At 40.4% G+C, this 22,512-nt stretch overlaps 1 pseudogene; it reads right to left on the bottom strand.

The window, feature by feature from the left end:
* Positions 1 to 2,351: 2,351 nt before the first annotated feature.
* On the bottom strand, positions 2,352 to 21,918 carry LOC142632569 (TMV resistance protein N-like; annotated as a pseudogene).
* Positions 21,919 to 22,512: the final 594 nt, after the last annotated feature.

The following is a 22,512-nucleotide window of genomic DNA, read 5'->3' as shown; positions in this document are numbered from 1 at the left end:
CGCGGCGTTTGGGCCGCCGCACCCGCGTCGGACGCGGCCGGACGCGGCGACGCGCAGGCGATGCCACTGCCTGCGCGTTCGTGCCGCGTCTAGCAATAAAAAATCATTTTTTTCGGCGCGATTCGCGCCGATACGGCGCCGATTCGAGCCGATACGGCGCCGATTCGAGCCGATACGGCGCCGATTCGAGCCGACGCGCGCGAAATCGAGCCGATTCGGCCCGAATCGGTCCGTATCGAGTGAAATCGGCCGATACCGGCCGAAATTCAAAAAAAAAAAAAACAACAACAACAACAGGTGCGTATGGCTGGGAAAAAAAAAAAAAAAAAAGATGCAAACGCACCGTTTGGAAAAAAACCAAGACCCAACCCTCTCACTTTTCATTTTTCTTGAGCCTCTCTCACACTCTCTACCTTCACTCTTCAGCTAGGCTCTCTCCTATTCTCTGTATTCTAGTTATTATTTACCATTGCTCTTAAATTTGGTATATATTTATATAATGTGAAAAAAGTATGTTTAGCAATATATTAAAAATATAAATAAAAATATTTTTAATAATTTTTTAATCGCCGCACTTGCACCCTACTTTTTCAAAAATTGCCGAGTCCCGCACCCGCTCCCGCACCCGCACCCGAATCCCGAAACGCACCCGTGCTTCATAGCTCATACTTAAATTTCACCCAAACTTTAACTCCATTCTCCATTGTAATCAACCTTCCTCGGCAGAGGGGTAGAGAAATATCTATAAGGACACGAACTCGTATGAAAAGACCCCCATCGTCATCAACTGCCCCTGTTGATTTTTGCACCTCACCGACTACTTCACAGATTTCTTCCGCCACACGTCTGTTCATATAGCGAACCGGAATATCATGAACTTGAACCCAAAATAGTGTAGTTTTGAAAACCAATTCACGTACTCGGACATCAGAATTATATCTCTGCAGCATGACTAAATGTTTGTCAAAACTCCAAGGTTGGTGTTGCAAGATCCTATCCACATCACCAAGATTGTCAAATACAAATAACACTCCCTGATCCTTGTGATTACAGACTTTAAACCCATTGGTGGATCTCCATAGTTGCTTGAAAGTCCTGGACATTGCTTCCATATTCAACAATCGGGGAGTTAAAAATAGTGCAGCTAACAGGAATTCCCCCGATCGTTGGTCTCGTTGAAGAACAAAACCTGTGGTCTCCCTCTCCGACAAAGAAAAGTTGCTCCATCTGGCTGCCAGGTCCTCCATGATACTATTTGGAGAAGAAGACAAACCAAGATTGTGTTTCCCTTAACCCCCAACAAAAAAACCCAACTAGCTCTAATGACGAACTTGTTGCCTTAGAGAACAAAAAGCCCTCCTTAGGAAGGGACAAAACACTACTACTGCCGTAGGAAAAGAGAGAGAGCTCACTCGCCTAACAACAGAGAGACTTAAATCTTCCATGAATAATTGAGTTGATTTTACTTTCCTTGTAGTTTTTCTCATAAATTAGAATAAGGTGCGAGTATTTATGTATATATATACTAACATTGTATTTAGCACTATATCTTTTTTTTTTTGGTAATCAGGGAATATATTAAAGAAAGCTAACAAGCAGAGTTATCAGCCAAGGCTGAGTACATTCTAGGGCGATGTAAGCCCGATAAATCAAAAGACAAAAGGGGAACAACAATAGGGGGGGATACAAAAATAAGATCAGTATCAGGGCGTGAGGATCCCAATCTTGCTAAGGCGTCTGCGCAATAGCTAGTTAGCACTATATCACACGTTAGAATAAATTGATCTAATATGTTTTCCGAAATTACCATCCAACTTGGTTTGAAAATAATCTAAAGAGAAGGTCAACTTTGGGAAAAAGGGCCCAAATTTTCTTCTTTCCATTTGATTACACATTGAAGTGGCATGCATCTATTGTAATCTCCTACGGAAAATTATAGTAAATACCATAAATAGAGCAACAAAAGTGCCGACTCTCTAACAAAATTGAACAGAAATGATGAGCACACAATCAATTGCACATATCTTCTATCACTCTGGTTTCAAAGGAAATTGCACACATCTTCTCGCCTGATAGCAATGTGATAATATCTCCTTGCCAAAAAAAGTTCAATAATTTCATCGTATCCAAAATCTGGCAAGTAGCAAAAATAAGAATAAAAAATTACTGAACTAGAATGGCCCTTGTCACAAATTTAAAAAAAAAAAAAAAAGTATATGCCAAATTGCCAATGAATTAAAAAGAAAAAAAAAATACAGCTACAGACAAGTTCCATAAAGAAAGAGAGAGATTGTGACTCACACCAAAAATCAGGAAAAAAGAACCCTGCAAATTCATCAAAGCTGCCACTTTCACGGGGATTCCTCTTCCTCACAATCAGAGTTTTCTTGTAATTGTGTGCCTAAATTTCCAAACAAATTTCCCACACTTGGAATGAATCTTTCAATTAGATTAGAGAGTCGAATCCTCTTTGGTTGTGGTATGTTTACATCATTAGAGTTAGAGGTAGGACTGATATTGGGTCGGGTCGGGTCGGGTTTGTTGTGACCCGAAACCAGACCCAATAGAAATCGAGTTTGGCTGCCTGAAACCTGACCCGACTCGAAAAATCAGGTTTGCAATCGGTTCAGTTTTTTGGGTCTCGGGTCGGGTCTCGGGTTGCTATTGCTGAAATTGGAGATGGGTCCTTAAATGGGCCGAGTCCACTATTGATGTCTGATATCTCTAAGAGCTAGACTCCATTTGTTAAGGTTTGGGCCTTGGCCCCATTCATTTGGGAAAAAACCCAAACCCCAAAAAAAAAAAAAAAAACACCAACAAAACCCTAAAGAAAGCACAAGCTTTGCTTCCTCTTTGTGTCATCTTCATTTGCAGCCGCATTTGCTCCACTCCGCCCCATTCTCTCACATCCAACATGAAGGTTATGTTCTTTTTCGTTTTGCACTTCAACATCGCAAACCCAACTACTAGGTGCCAAAAGAAGCTCGAAATCAACGATGACCACTGACCAGAAGCTGTTAGTTCCTCCCTCTCTCTCTCTCTCTCTCTTTCTCATTTACAGACTCAACTTTTTTTTGTGTACTAATAAAATTAACCCCTCTCTCTCTCTCTCATTTACAGACTCAAACCTCTTACTACCAACACTTTCAGGAACCTTGAAACACAAAACTTGAACAAAATCGAAATGGGTCCTTAAAAAAACATAGCTCTGTAGTTAAAAACTTGAAAAATATCGAAAAGGGTCCTTAAAAAAACTAGTTTTGCTGCCTGTCAGTATGATTCAAGCCAAACCCACATCACAAAACGCAAGAAAATCAAACCCAAACAGGATATTCATTGGTTTTTTGTTTGTAACAGGAAAATCAACACCCAAATAGAATAAAACCCAAAATCTGAAAGTATTAAAACCCAACTAAATTAACAAAGAGAAGGACTGGGTGAGATAGAACTGGGGGAGATTGAGACTTGGGAGAGTACCTGAGGGAGGCGGAGAGAGACCAACAAAGAGTGTAGGGTTTTTTTTATAAAAAAAAAAATGGCGTTCAGAAATAGCATATATAAGAGACCCAACGCCGACCTGAAATCGACCCGAAACTGAAAATAATCCGAAATTTAGACCCAAAACCCAACCCAAAAATTCTTAGACCCGCCTAAAACCTCTCGGGTCGGGTCGGGTCGGGTTGTGTTGTCGGGTGGGTCGGGTCCCTTGCTCAGTCCTAGTTAGAGGTACCTTCTCCACTAGGTCCAGCCTCATTCCGACCAAAGTCATCATGACTTCGCTTAATTTTGGTATTTTTTGTTGAATCTTCTAAATCATCCTCATAAGGAGTGATGCTGCAGCTGCTAGGCCTAACCATATTTTGTTTAAGATCTTCAACATCCTGCTCAAATACCATATGGGCACCACATTTTGTAACCTCTAAGCCTAGACCATCGGTTTCAAATATGATCTCAATCTGATTGAATCCATTAGCATCAACTTGATTCAATGCTTGTTTCCAGCCCTTATTGAAAAATAAAGAGGGAAAATATTGCAACCAAAGGAGATGCAATTTAATCTTACAAAATTCATCTGATAAAGGAAAGTTCAATATGGTACATTCATATTCGTTGGCTCTAATGGAACACACAAGCTCATGTGTAATTTTGGAATATCTCCAATCAGGTTTGTTAACTGGATGATGCTCTTGGAATATAAAAACAGCACATATAGCAATTCCCATCAATTTATTACATAAATCTGATGGCACTTGTGCATTTACTGATTCCCCCACACTTTGATGGCCAAACCATTTTGGAATTTCACTTTTAGGAATTTGGAGACCACGACTCTTCGTCTAGCTTGCAGTGTTTCTGAGAGAGAGAGATCATGAGACTGAGAACTTTACATGAGAGAGAGAGAGAGAGAGAGAGAGACCTTGATGAAATAACGTCTTGGCATTGTTAACAACATGTCATTGTAGCCTTGATTCTCAATCAATTTGACACAATTGAGAATGAAAATCATATTCTGGTCTTAATGATAATGTTTCCAATGAGGTACACTATGTTGCATCAATTTCGTTAACACTTAATGGAAGCTTGGGCAATGATTGAAGACTTGTGCAAGCACTCAAATAAAGTCTTTACAGTTTAGATAGTTCAATGATGCTTTTAGGAAGGAAAACAAAATTATTTCCTCTTAGATTTAATTTTCTAAAGATGACATGGAGCCAAGAATATAAGGAATTGCCTAAAGATTGCAATAACTTAGATCTAGATTGGTCAAAGACCATAAGCCTGATAAAGAATGCTCTAACATAGCCATGGGATTTGGACTTCTTCTTCCGTGCATTAAAGGAAAACTGAGGAACTTATTTGATGATTTGGGTGATAACTCTTTACATCCATGGAGATATAGTACTTTTAGATAATTTAAGGAATGTAGCTCTCTTATAGTAGTTTCACTTAGATCAAGCTCCTCCAAACCTTCAAGATTCCCCAAGTTTTCTGGTAATTTGTACAATTTTGAGCAGCCAGATAAACTGAGAGTTTTTAGAGACGTCAAACTAAATGGCACTAGGAAGACTTGAAAGGTTTTTGCGGTATCCTAAATCCAATTTAATATGCCCAGTTAAATGCTCCACAAATAATGGTAGATCTTTGATAGCAGTCTTGTTCAAATAAAGCTCTGACAAGCATGACATATTTCCCACAATCTCAGGAAACTTCTTCAATATTGAACAACCAGAAAGAACAAAAATTTCAAGAGATTCCAAGTTGATCTTGTGTGGAAAGCTTTCAAGGCGTTCGCAATCATTCAGATCCAATCGAATAAGCAATTTAAGATTTCCAAGAGATTCATGAATCTTATACAATCTTGTGCAATGTCGAAGAATTATTTGCTTAAGATTTGGGACTCCACTAAGGTTCGGGGTTTTGAGAGTCACTCAAGTCTATGAGTTTTAACCCATCTAAATTCTGCTATAAACAAATAATTAATTAGATAAACTCAAGCCTTAATGAAAAGGAAGAGAATACACATTTGTATAAATGAAAATCTTACTGTAGTTCCTTTCCACAGCTGTTTGATGTTGTTGCAATGCATTATGAATTCAACAAGTTTGTTTGGTTCGAAACTTGTTGGCATAGATATTAAAGGATATCCATGCCATTCTATAATGCGTAACTCATTAGGGAGATAAATGAGTCCTTGTGGAAGTTGCACATTACCTTTAATTTGGCCTTGTAGTAGTTGCACATCACCTCTAATGAGGCCTTGTGGAGCTTGCACATTACCAATTTTAAGAAATCTCAATTCTTTCATCTTTGAGAAGGCTTCAGCATTCAATTGTGCCTCTTTATGAATAGGTATTTTTAGAACTATGCCTTCAACTACCTCTGTTCCCAAATGATCAAGAATGAAGAGTTTATAAAAATTGGAAATTTTAGAAGAATATATATAAATATATATATATATATATATATATATATTTATTCATGTTTTGATTAGTAACTTACTGTATTATTCTTCAACACATGAAAGATATCATCATAAAGCCACAACCTACTACGTCCACCTGGCTCTTTAGGAGATTCACGACGAACAATTTCTTGACCCATTTCTTGTAGCAAATCATGCATCCACAAAGTTCCCATTTCATTAATGGTAATGAGTCATTTGTCCATAAGAACATCAATATTGTAGTCTGGATAGTAACCAAAACTTTCTAGTGTATCTCTTATGCAATAAACATCCTCTCCTTTGAAGAAACGTGCCATATCTAAAAATAGTTCTTTTTGTGTATCCATTAGCCCATCAAAATTTATTTGAAGTATATCCATAATGCGGCTATCAAGTTCTGCTTTTAGTTTATCTAGAGCACTCTTCCATGCATCCATTCTTGATGAGAATCAACAAGCATTTAAGGATCCATTGCATGTTCCAGTTGGGCCTATTACAAGAGCAAGATCCAAGAAGATCAAAGAAGCACTTAATGGGCTGATTCAAGAGATTTGGGCAGATTCTAACGCAAGACATTCCAAGCTTGGTCCAAAGAAAGTTCAAGGCGTAATAAAATCCAAGCTATTGAGGGCTGATCTGGCTTAATTGGGAGTAATTTATGGCGTGGATTAATAGTTGATTGACTTTCCAGCTCTATATTAGTTAATGAAGATTTTTTCCTATTTAGGAACTGTTATTTCAGACCAAATTTACCTGAATTTAGGGCTTTTATTATTAAAACGTTTTTTAGCTATTTTCCTTGTTTTTAGGTGCATTTAATGATTTTTAGGTCAAATTTGATTCCTGATATGGTAAGGTATCAATTAGGAGTTATTATAGAATATATTTTCTTGTCTGTCAAGTTTTATGGAGCCCTTAAATAGGCCATTAAGTCTGTAAACGTTTTTGAAAATTATTGAATAAAAATAAAAAAAGGTGAGGCTTTGCTCTTCTTTTGGTTCTTCAGGAATTGTGAACTTATCAAGGATTCTTCCTTGTGACGTTCAAACTTTATACCTTCGGTTCATGATTCAATTATAATCATTGGGTCAAGGTCTGTTACTTATACCTTTGGTTCGCATTTCACTTATAAATGTTGGGTCAGGGTTTCTATCAAAAATCTGAATTTTAGCTTTCTTGGGCAAATATTTCAATATTGTTTGTTGGGTCTCAAAGCGTGTCGATTGAGGTTCGCATCAATTCTTCTACCAAATAATGCAAAACCTAATACTTTAAGTGCCAAAGGAGGCCATTAGCATAATTCACAAAATCCTTAGACAAATCCCCATAATTTTCCTCAGGATGGGGTTTCTTGAAAGCTCTACAACTAAAAAGCTCCTAAGCTTCATCATCATTCAACCCTTTAGTTGTATATATATCATCCATTCCATGTCTTCTCAACAAATGGCTATCTCTACTTGTTACAATAATTCTACTCCCTGGACCATACCGATCATGTTTCCCTACTAATGCTTCTAGTTGTTCTTCTTTGTCCACATCATCAAGAATAATAAGAACCTTCTTGTTACATAATCTATTCCCTAAAAGATTGACTCCCTCACAAATATCCCATATGTTTATCTTGCTTTCCATAAGGATTTTAGAAAGAAGTTGTTTCTGTAAAAAAACTAGACGTTGATTTTTAGTTTCTTCTCTAATATTAGCAATAAAGATGCTAGTTTCAAAGTTACTAGAAATTTTTTTATAAATTTCTTCTGCGAGAGTTGTTTTACCCATTCCTCCCATCCCGCAAATCCCTACAAAGCGAACACTACTCAACCCTTCATTCAAATATAGATCCAACATTTCCTTCACACGGGAGTCTATTCCAACAGGGTCCTTAGAATCAGTACTTGAGAATTTGCAATTCAATTCGGTGAATGCGCTTTTAAGAATTTCTTTGATAACTATTGATTCATGCCTACAAAGAATATAGCAAAGCAATCATTTTGATGAGACAAAGTTCGTCACATTATGAACATAAAACAGTTAGCATAACTATAATCTTAGCAAAATGAAACAAAGTTAGCCACATTATGAATACAAAATATTTAAGATAAATACAATCTTATTTCGTTCAGTAGTAAGAATGGAATTCAAAAAGGGTATAATATAGCACTATTTGAGGTTTGATTTGTTTGGCAAATCGTACAGACTAATAGAGAACCATGTGGTTATTTATTTAATGAGTTATAAGAGTGAGCTTAATTTTATTAGTCATTTGTCTTATGCTTCTTTGATTTCTATTTTTGTACACTTCTTTTGTCTTTTTTTTTCGTAATAAGAAAAAAGATGATAACTAATAGACCACTGAACTATTTAAGCTGCCTATATACTTGTTCATGATGTTTTTTAAAACCAGCTCATCAAAGCTATTCTGCAGGAAATGTGAATTAATGAGACAATGAGGCTAAAAAGATTAGTCATCATCAGTTGTTGTGATAAGTGTCATGGTTATGGTCATGCACTGTTGCAAATCATACCAATAACCTTTTGAATCTAAAATTTACAGCTTTCAAAATGCTTCCTGTAAGGACACAATTCAAATTCCCAAACTATGACTGGAAGGAAATGGGCTTGAAAGGCCTTTTTTACAATAAATTTGTAGAGGATGGGTTTGTAATCTAGATTTCAAGGATGGTTTAGATAACAAGAAAAAGAACGGGTTTTGGGCCCAATGACACAAAATAAAGAGTTGTTTGCAAGAGTAAGACTGAAAGTTCCTCCTTGGACGCAATCCGAGGATAGTTTATAATAGTATTTCCTCAAGTTTGGATACAATTATTGATTATCATATACTATTGGCCCTTTTTCTTACTGAAAAAGCCTCCCTTCTCTTTGTATGTCTTCCCCTTTATTTATACTTCTTCTTCTTCTCTTCATCATCTTCCACCTCATGGTTGCAATGCTGATTCCGGATACTTGTCCCATCAATTCTTCCCTAAAGCCCGTTGGGATTAGGGACCAAGTTCCAAACTCCATGCTCAGGTCCCATCCTTCCATCTATGCTGTCAGCGTATCAATTACAGAGCATTTAATGTATGGGCGGTGGTAGCAGCTTTACCTTAGACATTCCACCGCTCTTATTATTGTCCTCCACGTGTACTATGTATTCCCGTAGTCGTAGGATTCTTTATAATATAGCCCGGGGACACTAAACCTCTCTTCCTATGTCCTCGGCTTAACAATCCGAAGACACATATTCTCCTCGGACGTAATTTGATCATTCGTTTATCATATCTTTACTTGGCATTTCTTTATGAGATACATTCAGATACTCCAAGATTATTTTGATGTCTTCGGATTTGGGTTTCTAGCCCAAAAGACTTCGTTGGGCCATCCTTGGTAAATTACTAGGCCCAATGCCCTACAAGCCCCTCGAGATTCTTTATTTCTTCACCTCGGGAGGAAAAAATAGGATCTCGACTTAAAACACCCTTTTTATCCTGCGGAATTTTGGCAATATTGCTGACAGGGAAATAACTATTGAATTACCCATCGCGTGTTCCCGATGTTTCGGTATGCGAAACGCCCCCGAATTAATTACTGGCGCCTCTATGTCCCCCATATTTCAAAGATGTGACACATATCCAATGGTTGAGAGCGATTCCTGTGTTAAGGCGAGAATTTGCCCGCTTCATAACTCCTTTTGATATATAAGTACTAACTCCCTTCAAAATTCTTCACACTACAGTAACCTTATAACGTACCTGCCACACTTGCCATCTTCCCGTACCTTCTCTTTTTATCAAATACCCTGTCCGAGGTGACCGTGCTTTCTTCTTTTTTAAAGTAAGTTCTTCAATACTCTCTCCCCTCCTTATCAGCTCTTTGTTTCTTTTGTTTCTTTCCCTCCCCATCTTTTCTTTTTCTCTGTATCTTTCATCCTCGGCGTGGTTCTTTTTTTAGTTTTCTTCACACCCTCCCCTTTTTCAAAGATGGGTAGATTTGCATCCCTGGTGGATTCAAACGAAAAAATAGAGCAGTTCAAGGTTAAGTACAAAATCCCCTCCGACGTATCTATTAGGTACTGTAACGAGGAGGAATATTATGTAAAAAGAAAAACGGGGGAGGTTGTAATTCCGATGATTTCGTTCATCGAAGGGGGAATGAAAATCCCCATAGGAACCGTGACTAGGGACTATCTTAGGGCTTTTAGATTAGCTCCCACCCAGTGCGCCCCAAATGTCTTTAGGATCCTAGGTTCCATAGATGCTTTAAATGAGAAGATGAACCTAGGGCTCACTCACCACGATGTGAACTGGGTTTATAACCTCCATTACCTAAGCAAGAAAGACGAATATTACCTAAAATCTAGATACCCAGAAGTTAGAATAATTCAGTGTCTGCCTGAATCTAATAAGGGCCTAAAAAACGACTTCCTGATCGTATCAGGAAATTGGCACGATGGACTCCCCTGTCCGACAAGGGAAGGGACTCCAGGTGAAGTTTTTTTGGCTTCTATATAGAACCCTTAAAACCATTATACTATTATATACATACTATATATATATATATATATATATATATATATATATATATATATATATATATATATATATTTTTTTTTTTGTCTTTTTACTTATTCTTACCCTCTTCTATTTGGATAACTCTACAGATCCACACGCAGCGGATCGTCATCCTAATCTTGTTGATTTCGGACGGTTGGACAGGATCCTACAAGCTGAGGTTTTCGTGCATACTGACGGCCAACTCCGAGCGGCTCATCTGATCCTCGGCTACACTCTGATATCCAAAGCCTTTCAAGCGCCGAAGTGCGTGATCAAAGCCCACGACCCTCGCCTTCCTCGGATTAGCGTTGCCGTTGAAGGTTTCCTGCTACCGGAGGGGACTCCTATTCCTCAAAGCACTTTGGTCACCCAACCAATCCAACCACCACAACCTGTTCCAGTTGGGATTCCCATAGTCCCTTTCTCCACACAATCAGTCCCTGGTGAAGCTGCGTCTTCCCACACTACCGTAAAGGAAGAAGGAGTAGTTGAGGTATCCGATTTCGAGGACGAGTTTGAGGTTTTTAATCAACCCCACTCTCCTGAAGATTCAATTCCCATCCTCGGCCCCTCCACACAAGTCTCGCAAGCTACTACTTAACAGCCTGATAATATGGGCATTCAACGTAAGATTAAGCCCAGCCTAAAAGATGTCCTTGAGGGCGCTGACAAAGGCCTTAGAGCCCAAGAACCTCCTAAAGAGGTGCGCCATCGGACCCGAGAAAAGGGTGCTGACAAAGGCCCTGAAACTAGGCTCCCTCCTCCTCCCCCTCCTTCCCAAACTCAACGCACCAACACAGCTGACCTTAAAAGGAAAAGGGATCAGCCGAAAGGAAAGGAAGTGGTGGAGGCAGGAAAGGGCTCTCTTCCCAAGGAGCCCGAGATTGAAAGGGGTGGTAAGCAGGCCCGGGCCGTGCAGACCAGGTCGGAAAAAAGAACCGAACAACAGATGGCCGTGCGAGCCCCTTTGTGGCTTCCTAACATGTCCATGGATGACCAGGCTATCACCGTGGACGCGTCCATTAGAAACTTTAATGAGGGGACAGCTGCATGCGTCGCAGATGCATTGGAGCAGGCGCTTTTGCTCCCTGAGGACATGGGTGAACTTAGAAAGAAAAGGGACCATAACGTTTTTATGATGTTGAAGAAGGAGCTTGCAATGGTAAGTTTTTTCTTCTAAACTTTGGCTGTTTTTTTGTTTTTGTTTAAATACATGTATTTTTTAAATACATGTATGTATAAGTTTTATAATTTCGTTCACAGGCCGTTCAATCTGCCCATAGGGCAGAAGAGATTGCCATCAGCTCCTATAAATCCCTGAGGGCCGAGGAGTCAAGGCGTGAAACCGCCCAGAAGATTTCGGACCTTCAGAAGAAGAAGCTGCAGGAGGTCTCGGCCAAGCTGGTTAAGGCAGAGAGTGAGAAGGTAGGTTTAGAGGCTAACCTGAAAACAACGACTAAACAGGCTGAGGACCAGAGATTAATGCTCCGCCAAGCCAACGACAACCTCTCTGCAGCACGAAGGCTAATTGAGGATCTCAAGAAAGACCTGAACGAGTCTGAGAGGATCAAAGAGGAGGCCATTAAGGGCAAAGAGGAAGCCCTTGAGGAGAAGGAAAGAGCTGAAAAAGCAAAAGAAAAGGCCGAGATCTCAAGGGACCGAGCTGAACAGGAAGGTTATGATATAGTTGTGCAAGAGATAACGGAAACCTTCAAGGCTCAGGTTCCCGAGGTGTGTAGGCATTACTGCCTCCAAGTGTGGAATGAGGCACTTTCCCAAGCTGGGGTTGACGCCTCTTCCATTCTTTGGAAAGCAGAGAATGTCTACTATCCTCCTGCAATTCGAGCTTCTACCATTCCTGAAACTGCCCACGAAGCTGCTCAAGTATCATCTGAGGATAAGAGAGGTGGTTTGGCTGAAGACTTAGCTCTTCCTGAAGATGCTCTTAAACAAGTTGATCCAGCACAAGAAAAGGCACTAGAAGACATACAGCCTTTAAGTGACCTTCAGGACTCTTCAAAGGATGAGTTGAGTGATCAAGCTAATCCAATAACTTTGATGGATGATCCCAAAGGCAAAGGAATTGCCGATGAGTCCTCGGTGCAGCTTCCACCTCCTCAAGACCCCAAAGGCCCTCTGAAGATTAAGCTGAAACAGTGACTTCTTCTCCATAGCTTTTGCTGTTGCCTTCTTTTTTTTTTTCTTTTTTAAGTGTAATTTCGCAAGTTTTTTTGTAATTGCAAAAGTACTATTGGAATCTAATATAAGCACGAATGCTACTTTCCTTGTTAGATGGCTCTCACTTTTTGTTTTGTTTTGATCATATCACTCCAAAAGTACTATCCTTTTGCTCTTACTAAAGTGAAAGCCATAACCTGGATTGAAATTGATACTCTAGGTAGGCTTATTATGCCAGGAACTGCATTACGTGATGCTCATGGATTTCTTATCCGTTTATCACTATGTCAGAGAGACTTTAAGTAATTGATTCTTCATTTTGGACTTCTAGTTGAACTATGTCAAACATATGAAATAAGGCATATGGTCTTTTGACTTAGGTACACAAAGCTTTGATATTTTAACAAAAAGAAAAGAAATGTTAATTTTTCCAAAGTAAATGATCCGGGGACTAGGCATAACTAAGGTTCTGTTTAACACTTGGTAAAGAATATCAATTTAGACGGGGTATGTGGTCCGAGGATCCAGGCATACCAGGCTTCAGTTTGATACTTAAATGAAACAGTTGAAATGTTAATTTTCCCAAAGTAGATGATTCGAAGACCAGACGTAACTTAGGTTCTGTTTAACACTTGGTAGAGAATATCAATTTAGACGAGGTATGTGGTCCGAGGATCCAGGCATACCAAGCTTCAGTTTGATACTTAAATGAAACAGTTGAAATGTTAATTTTCCCAAAGCAGATGATCCGAGGACTAGACGTAACTTAGGTTCTGTTTAACACTTGGTAAAGAATATCAATTTAGACGAGGTATGTGGTCCGAGGATCCAGGCATACCCAGCTTCAGTTTGATACTTAAATGAACAAAGATAATGAACGTAATGTAGTTTTAACAAAAAACGGCCGAAGTGCCTTTTATTTAATAATAGTACCTTCGTAGATTATTTACATTCCAGGGACGTTGTACAACACGTTCTTCCAAATCTTCCAGATTGTAAGCCCCTATTCCTGCGACCGAAGTAATACGATACGGTCCTTCCCAGTTGGGCCCCAATTTTCCCCAAGCAGGGTTCTTCGTTGTGCCCAAAACTTTCCTTAATACCAAGTCACCAGGTCTAAGAGGTCGAAGTTTTACATGAGAATCATAGCCCTGTTTGAGCTTATGTTGATAATAAGCTAGTTGAACCATGGCGTTCTCCCGTCGTTCCTCAACTAAGTCCAAATTTCTCCTCAATAGATCATCATTGCTATCTGGAACGAAAGAGCTTTTCTTCAGGGTTGGGAACCCAATTTCTAAGGGTATTACTGCCTCGGCTCCATAAGTCATGGAGAAGGGTGTTTCACCTGTGGATCTTCATGGTGCAGTTCGATACGTCCACAAGACATGTGGCAGTTCTTCCACGCACTTCCCCTTAGAGTCACCCAACCTTTTTTTGAGTCCACTCACTATTACTTTGTTGACAGCCTCGGCTTGCCCATTTCCTTGGGGATAAGCCGGAGTGGAATATCTATTCGTGATGCCCAGATCGCAACAGTATTTCCAAAAGGCTTTGCTATCAAATTGTAAACCATTATCTGAAATGAGAGTATGAGGGATGCCGAACCTGGTAACGATGTTTTTCCATACAAACTTTTTTGCTTCCATGTCTCTGATATTTGATAATGGTTCGGCTTCAACCCATTTGGTAATATAATCCATTCCGACGAGGAGCCATCGCCTGTTTCCTGTTGCTTTGGGGAAGGGTCCAACAATGTCTAAGCCCCATTGAGCAAAAGGCCAAGGGCTAGATAGAGGATTAAGGACTCCTCCTGGTTGATGTATATTTGGAGCGAATCTTTGACATTGGTCACACTTCTTCGCATAATCCTGCACCTCCCTCTGCATATTTGGCCACCAATAGCCCTGAGTAAGGGCTCTATGAGCTAAAGACCTTCCCCCTGTGTGACTTCCGCAAATCCCTTCTTGTAACTCTTCCAAAAGTAGCTCCGTTGCCTCAGGGTGCATACATAACAAATATGGTCCCGAAAAGGAGCGTTTGTACAATTTCTGGTCCTCGGATAACCAGAAACGAGTGGCCTTTCTGCGAACTTTGTCTGCTTCGGCCTTTTCTCCAGGCAGGATGTCATTTCTGAGAAATGTTACTATCTGATCCATCCAACTAGGCCCTGTCCTAATTTGAAGAGTTTGAGTGGAGTTACCACCCGTCCCTGTGGGTTTCAACAGATCTTCAACAAGGATAACCCGTGGTAGACTTTGTGCCGAGGACGTTGCGAGTGTGGCTAATGAGTCGGCATGGGTATTGCCACATCTAGATACATGTAATAGTGAAAAAGACTCAAATTTAGATTGCACACACCTGACCTGGGTTAGGTATCCTTGCATTCTGGAATCTCTTGCTTCTAGCTTCCCTTCTACTTGGCCTACCACCAATAGTGAATCTGAGAACATTTGCACCGTCTTCCCTCCCATTCTATGAACCATGTTCATCCCTGCGAGGACGGCCTCATACTCGGCCTCATGTTCATCCCTGCGAGGACGGCCGAGAATCCCAATCTCAAAGATTTCTCAAAAATAATTCCCTCCGGGGATATCAAAACTAGCCCTATACCAGATCCCCTCTGATTTGCTGCCCTATCAATATGCACTTTCCATAATGGAGGCTCTTTGCATGAAATCATGCCTACTGATTTTTTACCCATGCTTGATCCTTCATTATAGTCTTCTAACGAAGGCTCAGCAAATTCCGCCACAAGATCCGCGATGACCTGCCCCTTTATAGAGGTGCGAGGCATATATTTGATGTCGAAAGCTCCTAGGACAGTTCCCCATTTGGCAATTCTTCCCATATAATTCGTACTTCGCAGAATCGATTTAAGAGGGAGTTGTGTAAGGATAATAACCGTATGAGATTGGAAGTAATGGGGAAGTCTTCGTGTAGCATGGACCACCGCTAAGATAGCTTTCTCCAGTGGCAAATAACTCAGCTCGGCCTCATGCAGAGACTTGCTTACATAATAAACCGGTCTTTGGATATTATTATCATCTCGGATAAGAACCAAACTAACTGCATGGTTAGCCACTGCAATATATGCAAACAGAATTTCATCAACTTCTGGTCGAGACATAACGGGCGGTCGCGAGAGATACTCTTTAAGCTGTTGGAAAGCCACCGCACACTCCTCGGTCCATTCAAAGCCCTTCCATTTATTCAACAATTGAAAGAAAGGTCTGCATCTGCCCGCGAACCGAGATATAAATCGGTTGAGAGCAGCGGTCATACCTGTTAGCCTCTGAACTTCTTTAGGATTCCAAGGTGGGTGTAATTTGTTTATCGCCTTAACCTGAGCAGGATTCACTTCAATTCCCCGGTGAGTCACCATATAACCTAGAAACTTGCCCGATCCCACACCAAAAGAGCATTTAGAGGCATTGAGCCGCAACTTATACTCTCTTAGCTTTTGAAAAGTGTTGCCCAGATCTTCCAGATGCGCAGAAACTTCCTTACTCTTTACCACCATATCGTCCACATATACCTCAATAGTTTTTCCTAGCTGTGCCTCAAACATTCTCGTCATCATCCTTTGGTAGGTAGCCCCTGCGTTTTTCAAACCAAAGGGCATTACCTTATAGTGATAATTTCCTGTAGGAGTAACGAATGCAGTCTTCTCCTGGTCTTCAACGGCCAAAGGTATCTGGTGATAACCCTGGAAAGCATCAAGAAAACTCATCCGAGGATGTCCAACAGTAGCGTCAACCAATTGATCAATCCAAGGCATTGGGAATGAATCCTTCGGGCAAGCCTTGTTTAAATCTGTGAAGTCCACACAAACTCTCCACTTCCCATTCTTCTTTTTCACCACCACCGTATGGGCTAGCCATTCAGGATAAAACACTTCTTTGATAGCACCTCCTTTTTTGAGTTTGAGCACTTCCTCTTTTACAGCTTCGGAATGTTCTTTGGAGGACCTCCGAGGTGGTTGCCTCTTCGATACCACAGCTGGATTGACCTTTAAATGATGACCTATGAAGCTCGAATCAACCCCAGGGGCTTCATACGCATTCCAAGCAAATACATCCATATTTTTCTTTAAAAATAAAATCAGCTCCGTCTTCTCTTCCTATGGCAATTGAACTCCAACCTGAAAGAACTTCTCAGGGTCATTGTCTATGAGAATTTTCTCCAATTCTTCACACGCCACTTCATCTATCTTGGCTGCGGCAAAAGACTTTGATTGCTATGCTTCTCCGTCAGCTGAGGCCGAGGACTCTAGCTCTGGTCGACGTAGAATTGCAGCCGTGACACACTGTCGAGCCACAGATTGACTCCCAAGTAACTCCACCACCTGGTCTCCAGAATGAAATTTAACTTTGACATGCAAGGTTGAGGAAACAGCCCCTAACGCATGCAGCCAAGGTCTTGCTACAATAGCCGTATAGGGAGAATAAGCATCGATCACGATGAAATCTACGTCTACCACTTCTCGGCCTGATTGTACAGGCAGTCTAATTTGTCCCTTTGGAACGACAGCTCTCCCTTCGAAGTTTATCAAGGGTGAGTCATATGCCATAAGATCTTCAACTCTTAATTTCGAGCCTCTAAATAGGTCAGGGTACATGATATCTGCGCCACTACCTTGATCAACCATTACCCTCTTTACATCATAGTCCCCTATTCTCAGGGTTACCACCAAGGCATCATCATGAGGCTGGATAGTCCCTATCTTGTCCACTTCAGAGAAACTTAGAACTGGTAGGATGCTCGCCTTAATTCTCTTCGGTTGATCCCGTGACTCTTCGGCCAATGTTCGAGCCACAAACATTACCCTGAAAGGAGCTGAGCCAGTCCTTCCAGGTGCCACAAAAATCACATTGATTGTACCTAGAGGAGGTCTCGATGAAGGGCCGTCGTGGTTTGCCACTCCTGATTGGTTTCCTCGCCCATCAGGCTGGTACAGGAACTGCTTCAGCTTTCCCTCCTTAACCAATTGCTCCAAATGATTCCACAAAGTGCGACAATCCTCGGTGGTATGACCCCTCTCCTGGTGATAATGGCAATGGAGATTTCGGTTGCGTCTCAAAGGGTCCCCTGCCATTTTATTTGGCCATTTGAAGAAAGGCTCATGCCTTTTTTTTTTTTTCCAACAGCTGCTGCACTGGCTCTCTGAAGACGGTGTTGACCACCTGTGGGGGTATGTGACCAACCTGCCTGGAAAAATCCCTTGCAGGCCTATTGTTGTTGTATCTGTCCGACCTGAAATCCCTCCTTTCTTGTAGGATAACCTTCGCTTTGCCTTTTCCCTGCTGCTAATCTTCCTCAACCCTTTTGTACTCGTCGATGCGATCCATCAGTCGACGCACGCTTCTGACTGGTTTTTTCGTCAAGGACTTCCTTAAGTCATGCTCCGTCGGTAGGCCGACCTTGAAGGTCCTTATGGCTACATCATCGAAGTCTCCGTCAATCTCGTTGAACATTTCCCAATACCTGTCCGAATACGTTCTCAGGGTTTCCCCCTCCCTCATGGCCATGGATAATAAAGAATCCAATGGCCGAGGAACCCTACTGCACGTGATAAAGTGAGAACCAAACGCTCTAGTAAGCTCTTTGAAAGAATTAATAGAGCCTGTCCTCAAGCCATCAAACCATCTCATGGCCACGGGTCCCAGGCTAGAGGGGAAGATCTTGCATATCAAGGTCTCATTCTTGGAATGCACTGCCATTCTTTGGCTGAAATGGCTCACGTGCTCCACAGATCCGTCCGGCCATTGTAAATAGTGAAGGCCGGTTGTGTGAAGCGCCGAGGTAACCTCCCCTTCTCCAACCTGCGTGCGAAGGGTGACCTGGAGATTTGGTGCAACGCCCTACCCATTGCGTCATTTCCCAAGCCCCTAGAGGGGTAGTCTCTGCCACGCCTCCCATGTAGATTGTCCTCCTCGGAAAAAGATTCACCTGGGGGAGTCCTGGATCTCTGCCCGTAATTGTCATCCTTGAATCCTTCCGAAGAAGGGTCAGAGACCGAAGGAGTTCGCCTTCGCCTTTCGTGACGCAATTTTCTTTTTAGGCAGTCGATCTCCTTCTGCATGGCCTTGGCATTCCTCTCATAAGGAACTCTGCTTCCTCCTTGTGAATAGCTCGCACTTCTGATGGTGTGCGTAGTATGTACACTACCTTCCCGGTTCTCTCCGTGATCAGGATGCAAGGAGTGATCCTCACGCTGGGAGCCTACGGACTCTACGCTGCGTTGTGGTCCTGATCCTACCATGATGTTCTAAACTTCCTTAAAGACTAAATTCCCACAGACGGCGCCAATTGTAAGGACACAATTCAAATTCCCAAACTATGACTGGAAGGAAATGGGCTTGAAAGGCCTTTTTTACAATAAATTTGTAGAGGATGGGTTTGTAATCTAGATTTCAAGGATGGTTTAGATAACAAGGAAAAGAACGGGCTTTGGGCCCAATGACACAAAATAAAGAGTTGTTTGCAAGAGTAAGACTGAAAGTTCCTCCTCGGACGCAATCCGAGGATAGTTTATAATAGTATTTCCTCAAGTTTGGATACAATTATTGATTATCATATACTATTGGCCCTTTTTCTTACTGAAAAAGCCTCTCTTCTCTTCGTATGTCTTCCCCTTTATTTATACTTCTTCTTCTTCTCTTCATCATCTTCCACCTCATGGTTGCAATGCTGATTCCGGATACTTGTCCCATCAATTCTTCCCTAAAGCCCGCTGGGATTAGGGACCAAGTTCCAAACTCCATGCTCAGGTCCCATCCTTCCATCTATGCTGTCAGTGTATCAATTACAGAGCATTTAATGTATGGGCGGTGGTAGCAGCTTTACCTTAGACATTCCACCGCTCTTACTATTGTCCTCCACGTGTACTGTGTATTCCCATAGTCGTAGGATTCTTTATAATATAGCCCGGGGACACTAAACCTCTCTTCCTATGTCCTCGGCTTAACAATCCGAGGACACATCTTCTCCTCGGACGTAGTTTGGTCATTCGTTTATCATATCTTTACTTGGCATTTCTTTATGAGATACATTCAGATACTCCAAGATCATTTTGATGTCTTCGGATTTGGGTTTCTAGCCCAAAAGACTTCGTTAGGCCATCCTTGGTAAATTACTGGGCCCAATGCCCCTACACTTCCCATCTGTTTATTTCCAAAATGTGATTTGACCATGATCATTTTTAACTTGATTTTTTATTGGTTATAAAGATACTTGTTAAACTTATCTCCATTTTAACATTACCTAATTGACACCTAACTTTGTTAAGAAGATCACCTGTAATAAATATGTATGGGATTTTTTTTTTGATACAAAATACACACACGCGCGCATATATATATATATATATATATATATATATATATATATATATATATATATGTTTGTGTGTGTGTGTGGGAGCCAAGGCGATTTAGAGCAAGTTAGGCCTAGGCCGGAATCTGAAAGGGCCCCACCAGATGTTCAAATGGGTATGTGGGCTCGGATAGACCGAGCAAAAAGATTGCCCAAAGAAGGAATTGGTTCAAGGCTGAGGGAAGAATAGACTGACGAGGTTGAAGAGTTGTTGTACCAAGCCAATTGTGTTGGTCCGAGGAAGGTAATAGTAATTAGCCCCAACAAGAATCGGAGGAAGCTTCCTAACAAAGCCACCATCCCCTCCACATTAAATTCTCTACCATAACTAATAATCCTACATTAATGACTGAATGATACCTAAATAGTGCAATAACAGTCTGTTACCTACTCATCACGGCCTTAAAAGGAGGGAAGAAGAAGGATGAGACAAGTATCTTGCATGAAGAATCATCTACCCCTAGGTGGACGGCCAAGATCGGTGCATTAGAACTATAAATAGGAAGAGATCCCAGATGTACAGGGATCTGATCCTGAAAAAGAGAGAAAAAAAGAGAACATTTGTAATATTGAGAACAACCCAAACTTGTATTTTCACCTAAGTATAAACATTCCTTGGAAATTCCAAGGAAGAAGAAATAAGATTCAAGTCTTAACATATCATACAAACTAGAATTCTGGCACTATATTTTCAATTCTCTGTGGAAATATTGTTTTAGACTCAACTGTTGGTCCTAAAATCCCATCTTTAACAAATTAATTGTCTTGGATACAAGCCCAACCCATCAACTAGGGTCTTTGGATTTTAGCCTATACAATTAGCTTGTTAATTATATATGGGACAAATTGGCAAAACTTAAGTGTAGTTTCTCAAGTGTAATACATTAGATTTTTCTAATTAAATTCAAATATATGAATACATTGACCAACAAAACATAAACAATGTTATCTTTTCTAAGGACAATTAAACTTAATGCAACTTTATGTTTGAATTTAATTCGAGGACCAAATATACAGTGCTCAAGGTATTGTACCTAAATTTTAGCCTTAAGTATATATGTCTAAGCACAATTGTCTTAATCATGGCCTGGTATGAGTCTTACCAAGTTGTAGTCTTTGTCTGTCCATATTCAGTAATTCAATAATAGACTAGCATGCCTCAAAGGTTCTTCAGCCAAAGTCCAACTTGATCTTATAATTTCCCAAGTTCATAATATACATTTAGGGGACAAGCTGAAATTTTCTCTAGTTGGATTGGACTTGAAAAAGCTAATAAGATTAGTCTTGTTAATGAATAGGAAAGTCAGCAATAGAGTTTTAGTTTTGAAAATTATGATATTGATAATAATTTGAACAAAATTACTATGCAAAAGACAGATGTTACCTATCATGTAAATGCCATCCAGAGATATTGCCCACTTCTTTCAAAGCAACTTTCCATGCTTGTACATCTTCTGAGCTAACCTTGGGATCTTTTTCATGTTTAGCAAAGGCTTCAACGAGAGTCCCCATCTGGTTCCGTACATCAAAGGGATCCAAATGGTAAAATACTGGCAAAACTGTCAACCCGATCTCCTTTATGCATCCAACAATCTTTGCTAGTTCAATAAAGCACCACCTTGAAGAAGCGTAGGTTGGTGAGAGAACAACGATCGCATGCTTGGACTCTTCTATTGCTTTCAAGAGTTCTGTAGAAATATATTTTCCTCGCTCAAGTTTCTCATCATCCCTGAAGATGATAATGCCCTTCTGTTTCAAAGCAGTATAGAGATAGTCTGTAAAAATCTTGCGGGTGTCAACACCACAAAAACTAAGGAAGACATCATATTTCCAAGAAGAAGAAGAGGAAGAGGAAGCTGTTTGAGTGGCCATGGAAGCAACTGGAAATCACCAGCTTGTAAAATGATGTACCAGATAACCAGAGAATGTTACAGAGTTGGAGAATATAGGAACAAAAATAAGAGAATTTTAGAGCCTGTTTGGCAGGCTATTTCAAGAATAGTTTTCAGCATTTTAAAAACACTAACACACATTTCTACACACTTTTTCATCCACATGTATATCAAAACCACCCAAAAAATATTACTAAAACTTACTCACCAAACAGGCGCTTAGTGTCTATCGATGAATTTGCAAATTAGGATTGAGATTCTCTGTATTTTGACTGGTACCTCCTCTTCCTGGTCCAACCACCATCATAATTGTTAAAGGGAAAAGCATATAAAAGTCTGCACACATGCAAAGGTTTTAGAGTTTTAGGTAAGCAAGTGGCACTAACCCCACTAGCTGCTTTATATATACTAGCCTCTGAGCACGCACATGAGCACGTGCTCAGAGGCTCTTTTATTTTTATTTTTTTGGTAAAGATTAATAATTTGCATCTATTATAATTTAGAAAAAAAAAATTTAATCTTACAAACAAATAAAAATAAATAAATTTTAGAGATAAGTAGTAATTGTAATTTT

Source organism: Castanea sativa, chromosome 4 (assembly GCF_040712315.1).
Source record: "Castanea sativa cultivar Marrone di Chiusa Pesio chromosome 4, ASM4071231v1".
Lineage (NCBI taxonomy): Eukaryota > Viridiplantae > Streptophyta > Magnoliopsida > Fagales > Fagaceae > Castanea > Castanea sativa.
This window is presented reverse-complemented; position numbering and strand designations above follow the sequence as displayed.